Genomic DNA, 9,027 nt, shown 5'->3' with positions numbered 1-9,027 from the left:
TATATATATATATATATTTTTTTTACTAGCCTTATTGTATATGTCATTTTACCTACCCCAATATCAAGGACTTCATACATATACTGTGTACATTCTGCTTTGCCACTTACTACAAATATCAATGTCAGGACTTCATTTCATTTTATTTTATAGATATACTTTTTAAAATATTTCTTTTTTATACCGCTATAGTACAATTTAAGACAGTATCATACTTTTATTATTTAATTTTATGCCTATGTTTATTAAATGTTTTAATGTTAAATGGTTGTTATTGCACCGGGGTCTGAGAGTAATGTAATTTCAATCCTGTGTGTGTCTTGTACATTTTGCAGTTTTTGACAATAAAGTGACTTGGACTTTGACTTTGATTTGTGTCCTTAATGAGTCCAACTCCAGACAGTAGAACTAAATGTTTTTGTCAACCATTTTGAAAAGTGGTCACCATCTCATATTTTTAGATGGCCAGTCAGGCATAATTGGTAAATATTGGGCTCTCCAATCTCTGGTGCTGAGGTCACCATGGTGGTTAAAACGTTCCTTGGTGGCTGGGCCCCAGGGGTGGATGAGATTCGCCCGGAGTTCCTTAAGGCTCTGGATGTTGTGGGGTTGTGTTGGCTTACACGACTCTGCAATATTGCATGGACATCGGGAGAAATTCCCCTGGATTGGCAGACTGGGGTGGTGGTTCTCCTATTGAAAAAGGGGGACCGGCGTAGAGTGTGTCCCAACTACAGGGGGATCATGCTCTTAAGCCTCCCTGGTAAGGTCTGTTCAGGAGTTCTGGAGAGGAGGGTCCTTCAGATAGTCAAACCTTGAATTCAGGAGTAGCATTGCGGTTTTCATCCTGGTCTTGGAGCACTGGACCAGCTCTACACCCTCAGCAGGGTCCTGGAGGGTGTGTAGGAGTTTGCCCAACCAGTCTACAAGTGCTTTGTAGACTTGGAGAAGGCGTTCGATCGCGTCCCTCGGGGAACCCTGTGGGGGGTACTCTGGGAGTATGAGGTACCAGGCCTTTTGATACGGGCTGTTAGGTCCCTGTATGACCAGTGCCAGACCTTGGTCCACATTGCTAGCAGTACGTCGGGCTCGTTCTCAGTGAGGGTTGGACTCCGCCAAGGTTGCCCTTTGTCACCGATTCTGTTCATAACTTTTCTAGGTGTAGCCAAGGTGTTGAGGGGATTCGTTTTGGTGGCCTTAGGATCATTTCTCTGTTTTTTGCAGATGATGTGGTCCTATTGGCTTCATCAGGTCGTGATCTACAGCTTTCGCTGGAGCAGTTCGCAGCGAGTGTGACCCGGCTGGGATGGGGATCACTTCCTCGATATCCATGCCATGGTCTTGAGTCAGAAAAGGGTAGAGTGATCTCTCCGGTTTGGGGAGGAGGTCCTGCCCCAAGTGGAGGAGTTTAAGTATCTTGGGGTCTTGTTCACGAATGAGGAAAAAATGGAGTGTGAGATCGATAGGCGGGTAGGTGCAGCATTGGCAGTGAAGCGGGTGCTGTATCGTTCTGTCGTGGTGAAGAGAGATCTGAGTCAAAAGCCGAAGCTCTCAATTTACCAGTCGATCTACTTTCCTACCCTAATCTATTTTCATGCGCTTTGGGTTGTGATTGAGATCTCTGACACAAGTGGCCAAAATGAGTTTTCTCCGCAGGGTGTCTGGGCTCTCCCTTAGAAATAGGGTAAGAAACTCGGTCATTCGGGAGGGACTCAAAGTAGAGCCGCTGCTTCTCCACCTCGAGTTTTGCCAGTTGGCTCGGGCATCTGGTTAGGATGCCTCCTGGACGCCTCCCTGGTATGGTGTTCCGGGCACGTCCCACCAGGAGGAGACCCAGAGGAAGACCCAGGACACCCTGGAATGACTATGTTTCTAGGCTGGCCTGAGAAAACCTTGGGATTCCCCCAGAGGAGTTGGCCCAAGTGGCTGGGGAGAGGGAAGTCTGGGCCTCCCTACTTAGGCTGCTACCCCCACGACCTAACCCCGGATAAGCGGAAGAAAACGGATGGATGGAAAGAGTGAAAAAGTAATTATAATATTCACAACGTCCTGAAGAGAGAGAATAAACAACATGGTAGAATATAACGATGCAACAGGATGAATTTGAATGAACTAAGTATTTCAAAGTAGTAATACAAGCTAACATGCACATTATATATACAGGTCTGTAGTGAACTAGGCCTCCGACCTCAACCTGTCTCTGAAGACCCTCATGGGACAGGAACTGTTTTTTCATTGATTTGAATCCAGAAATACAAATTATCTCATCAAGATACTATTTAATTGTATCCTGAATTAATCAATTGAAAGAACACTCTTCTTTTTTACATTATCATTACTATTTTAGAATATCTTGATAATCAAAGTGTGTTTAGTTCATACCATTTCTAAGTGTTGAAGTGAACCACTCATTTAAATCAACTGTGAAACAGTATTAATGATTTTTAAACCTCATTAGACTTAGAGATCAAGTTAAATGTCTATTTACAAAGTAATTGTGCATTTTGATCTTCTGTCTGAATGAGTGGATTTGATGTCGGTCAGAAGTCAGGAATGTCGGTCGAAAGTCAGAGACAAACGGAGACGAGTTATTAGAATGAAGTGTCTTGTTTTTTAAACCTTACAGACAGTAAATAACTTCAACTGGCACCTGCCTTGTCTCACCCCTTCATAAACATTTCTCTGTCTGTACTAACCGTTCGTAAACATCCCTGCTGTCGTTTTGACTCCTAGTGACCCTCTTGACATCACTAGAACCACCCCCTGCTGGTTGTTTCAACCAATCAGGAAGTACCAAGTGACAGGAAGTGAGTACTCTTTAAAAAAGTCAACACTTCTTGGGAAAATTCAGTCTTTTTTCAGTCTTCCACTTCTGAGTGGAATTTCTGACTGCAGTCTTACTGAGAGTTCCTAAGGAACTTTCAGATTTAATCAATAGCTGATGGATTTGACCATGAGACGAGGGTCCGTCCATCCCAGCGGAGTCACAGCGCCTCGCTGTGAACTCACTCGGGTGTAACGCCCTACAACTTCGAAGGAAGCTTGTTCTGTTGAACGGAGTAAACCATACAACTTCTGACGATGACCAGCCACCTTGACCGGAGACGCTGAAAGGTAACGTGCACAGGGACCTCTATACTGGAGCTGGTCCATCCACTGCAAAGGTAAAGAGACGTCACAAGTTGTCGCGCACTAAATGGACCGGGGGTTTGAGCTGGTGTTGAAAGAAGAGTGCTAATTCTGGTCAACAAACATACATCTTCCTTCATCCATCTTCCTTTTAAATCTATTCCTTCTCTTAAACTTTTCTATTTGCTAGTAATCTAGATGCCTTCAGAGGTGAATCAGCCTCAATCAGTAATGTTTTGTTGTCTTGTTAGTAAAGCGTGCCAAGTTTTTATTAAACAGAAACAGATCAGCAAATCAATGTGTACATGTTTTGATGTTAAATTTTGATTCTGTACATAAATGACCACATTTATTCTGATGAGTCAAAGATAAAATGGCATCTCATGTCACTGATTAAACAATCCACTCACAGTTATCTCGGTCACATGGCTTAAATTTAACTCGAAAAAGAAAATAATCCGTTCTAATTTAAACAATTAATATTCTTTGTGCTTGAACTAGCTTTAAGAATAATTAATTATTAGTGTGTCTACAGCAAAGCTGTCAGGCTCACTACATATTTGATGGCCCGTAACATTTCTAAAGAGATAAATTATGTGTGACCCAAGACCTATGTTATTGTGAAATAACTTGTCATGTTGGCATAAAAAAGTCCAGAGTTTTGTCCTTGGTACAGACATATTCTACGGCTGTAGTGTTCAGAAAGATGCAGAATTGCGTCAATGTGTTCATTTTAAAGCTGAAATTGTCAAACTGTTTGTGTACTTTAGCTGTGAGCAGAGAGAATAACGCATTCATTCTGTTTGAAACTCTAGCATGAACGAGGGTTCGTGGTTCGACCCGGTTCTGTTTACTGGACTCGACGAGTCGTGTTTTAAATGGTGATACGTTGTCTGAAGCTGAGCGCCGTCTCCGAGCTGCTTCTATACTGATTCGTTAAATCTTCACAGTAAATTGTGCATTTTTGAAGCTTTGATGGGCGATAATTTGACCAGACTGTTGATGCTAACTGCTATCTTAAGGCGAGTACACAGGAGCTGTGATTGGTCGAGAACCACTGTTTGGGACTTTCTGATTCGCCGAGAAGCTGGTGACGTAACGCCGTGTACGTCCACTCACTCTGGCGCTAGTGTAGTATGACATATGCGTATATATTCATACATTTTAAGACGGGTTCTTCATTTTTCTGACTGTGTAAATGCGTGCATTGAGTTTAACAGAAATGTAACGAGAGACGTTATTTACCTTTGACCCATCAAAATGAATGCGGTCATTTATTTGCAGAATCAAAGTTTAACATCACACATTTACATTAATTTGGCAGAATATGAAAACAATAACTGGCAAGTTTCACAGGAAGTTGGAACAATACGGAGATTGTCCTCACTTCTCAGCAGAACAACAGACATCAACCACACGGCGGTGATTGAGAACTTTGCTTCAGATATTTCTAAAATATCTGTAATTATTTTAGGAGAAAGGAGAGTTTAAGATGGAAAATGGAGATTTATCTTACAGAGAGATGTGTGAGGGAATTAATCTGTTTGACCAGAAACGTGCACGCTCTTTGGGGAATCAGCTTGGCCACGGTACACTTGGTCGAAAATAGAACCTTCTACCTGGTTGATGATAAAATCAGCGTCGGCGTAGGGTTCCTTTCTGACTCTTTCAGCGTCTCCATGAGGACAGCCAAACCCTTAGAGAGTCATGCGAGGTTATCCAAACAGAAGTTATAATTCCCAAAATCGTCACTGCTTCCTGGATTCAAGAAGCATTCTGGACGCCTGCGTTAGCATCCAAGAACTCTGAACTCTTTAACTCTCTTCAGAGAGTTAAAGTCTGGAACTCTTCTCCAGGAAAAACTTTTAAGCTCTGAAAACTCCCATGTTGAACTCATTCCTGAGCGCAGCAACTCACTGAACTGGGAAGTTGCCACATTTTAAATGGGTCGACTTCCGGGTCATTTGAGAGCTTTTTGATTGGTCGATGGACCAGAAAGAGGTGTGGTTTGTGATGTAAGGTGTTATGAAAAGTCAAGGGCAGAGAATGAGATAGTTTAAAAACAGACAGAAAGATTATTGGAGAAAACCAGACTTCGTGGAGTCAAACTCTCCTGTATCTTCTGTGAAGATTAAACATGACATTTCTTCTCAGTAAACATTTTAGTTGACCGAAACCTGACTTTTAACATACTTACAAATTTGCTCATTGAAGACAGAAAAATCAAGAAATGCATATTAACCTGATTTCTTCTTTGAATGAGGAATAAAAATCATTACTTACTGTTTATGTAAATAAAATGAGTAGTTCTCTTCAACCTGTAAACATTGAGTGAACTAACACAATTTGATTATCAAACATTTGTAAAATAGTAATGATCATAGAGAATTGTCTTTTCTACTTGATTACTTCAAGAAAGAAAGTCTCCAGATGGCTCAAACTGTATTTCTGGATGCAGATCAATGAAATAACAGTCTCTGTCCATCTGGTCAGTTTTGACATGGGCCTAGGTTCACTACACTAGCTACGGAAAAACCCTCAGTAAGTGATGACCCGAATCACCACTACTTTGATGACAATATCTGCAAAGATATGGCAACACTGTACGTGGATGGATGCTCATTCCACCACGAACAAACCTGCACATCAGGTGTTGGAGGGATTCTCTTCCAAGACCAACAAGAGGTCACTTTTAGCTATAAATTAGGCTCTCAGACTTCTCAGTACGCTGAAATAGCAAGAATCCTAATAGCTCTCCAGATGGCAGTAGAACGCTCCATCCAAACGCTAGTCATATGCACGGACTCTAATTACGCTCAACTTAGTTTCTTGTGTCATCTCACTCTGTGGAAACAGAACGGCTTAGTTCACGCGCATGACCTTCCGTCCACAGGACACAAGGGAGATAACGCCATGCTGAAAGCATTAAAACAAGTTGCTCTTTGGCCTGGAATGAAAAAGGATGTCAAGAACTACATAAAAGGGTGCCTGGTCTGTGGCCAGTTTTAGCCATCCAGACCACTCCACAGAGCACCACTGCAAAGTAGAGGCATTGCATTCCCATGGTCCGACCTCCAGATCGACTGGGTTGGACCACTTACTAAGAGCACTAGAGGAAATAAATATTTTCTCACGGTAACTTGCGCATTTACCAAATGGGTAGAATGCCTACCAGCTCCTAACGACACAGCACAAACAACTGCTATGTTACTAATGAATCATGTATTTTCAAGGTTTGGACTTCCCCTCAGGGTGAACTCAGACCAAGGTACGCACTTCACAGCTGAAGTGATGAAAGAACTGTGGAAGATGCTAGGCATCAAAGTCAACTTCCATGTTGGCTACCACCCACAGGCCTCAGGCCAAGTGGAGAGAGCAAAAAGAACTGTGGTAAGTATTTTGAAAAAATACGTAGCCGCAAACCACAAGGACTGGGATGTGAAACTCCCTCTGGTCCTCATGGCCATAAGGGCCACTCCACACACATAGACTGGCATCTCTCCCTTCGAGATGATGATGGGTCGACAAATGACTGTCCCTCTACACCTGTTGTACCAACCAGTTGATGCCGCCATGGCAACAGCCTACACCACACAATACATGAATGACTTGGAAGAACACCTTAAAAACACCTTTGCGTTTGCCCAGAAAAACTTGGAAAAATCCGCTGAAGGACGAAAGGCGTACTATGACCAAAAGGCCTCTTACGAGGAACTCCAAGTGGGAGATAGGGTCTGGTACTACACGTTCACCCCCACAACCGGGAAAAGAGGGTACGGGACTGGAACTCTCACCCACAAACTGATGCCCAGGTGGACTGGACGCCACCTGATAACAAACTGTCTCCAGTTGTCTACCAGATCAATATCAGCAAAGGCCAAAAAAAGCCAATTGTTAAATGGGTACATCGAAACCAGGTTAAACTACACAAGGCGTTCAATAACTCCACAGGAGACAAATATCTTACAAACTCATACCTCGTGGGAAAAAAGGTCATCCAAGCAGAAACTAAATAAGTCTAAGCTTAATTAAGTGTTAAGATAACAACTCAGACGTGATAACGTGATCGAATCTGACATTCAGAGTGAGGGTCGCTGTGAAACGTCGTTTTCTAGTTGCCTAATCACTACTTTTGTCGATGTTGAATTGTTGTTTTCTGGTTGCTTAATCACTACTGTTGTCAATGTTGAAAAATTGTTTATTTGGTTTTTGGTATTGTTTCTGAACATCCCCAGCAAGAATGAATTTTGTGTGTACTTTAGTTAGAGACTAATGCCCCTTTTCCATTAGTACCGGTACAGGCCGACTGGACCCTACTTGGCCCGGTTCTGAGGCTTTTCCATTAGTACCGGTACTTAGCACCTGTTACTATTTTCAGTACCCTTGGCTCTGTGGTTCTAACTGGAACGAAGAGGTACTAAAACGTGACGTGAGAACACTATCGGTCACTGATTGGTCGGGGGCGGAGTCGGGGGCGGAGTCACTGAATCCTTCAGAACCTTTTCAAAACAATAATCCACCATTTGCAATTTCTCGGATTGGAGCAGCGGCTGGACTTATTTTAAAGAATTTAAATACAATACTGACAACATCTTGGTCTAATGCTGATGTGCTGGCATTTTTTGTGCTTGGTGGCTGACAACATAATTCAGAGCAAGCTGGATGGAGCTCTGCTGGTCTACCCCGATCCTCCCTCCGGAGCCTCTGAGCGCCAGGCCGGGCAGGGCGTCATCTCCCCGGCTCCAAGTTCAGCTGGTCACCGCGGAAGATCCTTCGATGTGCCGACTTGGAGGCTCGGGTTTCGGATACCAGCCTTGTGTGCTCAGAGCTCCGCTGGTCACTGCGAAGCTGGAGATGGGGACTCGCAGATGGCCGTTGCGAGACCCCGGCCGCGCGTAATCATGAAGGCTGAATCCCGATCCCACCCGGCAGTCAGGCGGACTGGACAGTCTGGGACGGACGCTGGAAGCGATTTTTAAATAAAATAATATTTTGTTTTTATACAAAAAGTGTTTTAAAAAATTGCTGGAGCGATTTAAAAATGATTATTATTTTTTTTACACGTAAAATGTTTTTTAAAATCGCTTCCAACGTTCGTCGCAGACCCGTCTCTGTCCGCCTGTCTGCGCGGGTCGAACCTTCATGATTACGCGCGGCTGGGGTCTTGGAACGGCCTCTGTCAGTCACCAGCTGAGCTCGGAGCTGGGAGGATGAGCCTGCCCGTCCCGTCTCCGGAGGAGAGGATCAGTGAAACCAGCAGAGCGTTGAAGATTAAAAAAAAAAAAAACGGTGCCAGCTTCATCATGAAATCCTGTTTTCACTTTAATGACCGTTAACTCAGCTGAAAATCATAAAAAGACACAAAACTATTGGATCTCAGGAATATTTCCCTCAAACATGTTTAAAGAAAAGAGACGACCTTCAGTTCAACTTTATTTTAACCCACAAATGTACAAATCACAAAACAAGAACTTTAAAGCAAAGCTAAAAATAAAATGTATATAGGTGAACAAGAAAGAAAACCACACATCTAAAATGAACATTAAAAGTAGACAATGAGTGCAAATACATCAAATGATGATGAAAACCTATAAAAATTTCAATCTAATGTTTTTGTAGAATCTGGTTCATCAGAGTTTTTATTTATATACATATATATATATATATTTATATCTATAAATATATAGAGATAAATACATATATATGTATATATATATATAAATACATATCTATGTATATAAATATATATGAATATAAATATAAATGTATGTATATAAATACATATGTGTACATATATATACATATATATATATATATATATATATATACATAATTGTGTGTATGTACATATGTGTGATATATATATATATATATATATATATCACATATGATATATAT

The 9,027-nt window shown here is 42.0% G+C and overlaps 1 protein-coding gene across 1 annotated transcript in view; it reads left to right on the top strand.

Moving 5' to 3' along the window:
• tgs1 (trimethylguanosine synthase 1) overlaps window positions 1-9,027 on the top strand; it is a gene marked incomplete in the record, with an annotated part of 304,266 nt that overhangs the window by 27,472 nt on the left and 267,767 nt on the right.

Source organism: Nematolebias whitei, chromosome 9 (assembly GCF_014905685.2).
Source record: "Nematolebias whitei isolate Nwh7 chromosome 9, NemWhi1, whole genome shotgun sequence".
NCBI lineage: Eukaryota > Metazoa > Chordata > Actinopteri > Cyprinodontiformes > Rivulidae > Nematolebias > Nematolebias whitei.
This window is presented reverse-complemented; position numbering and strand designations above follow the sequence as displayed.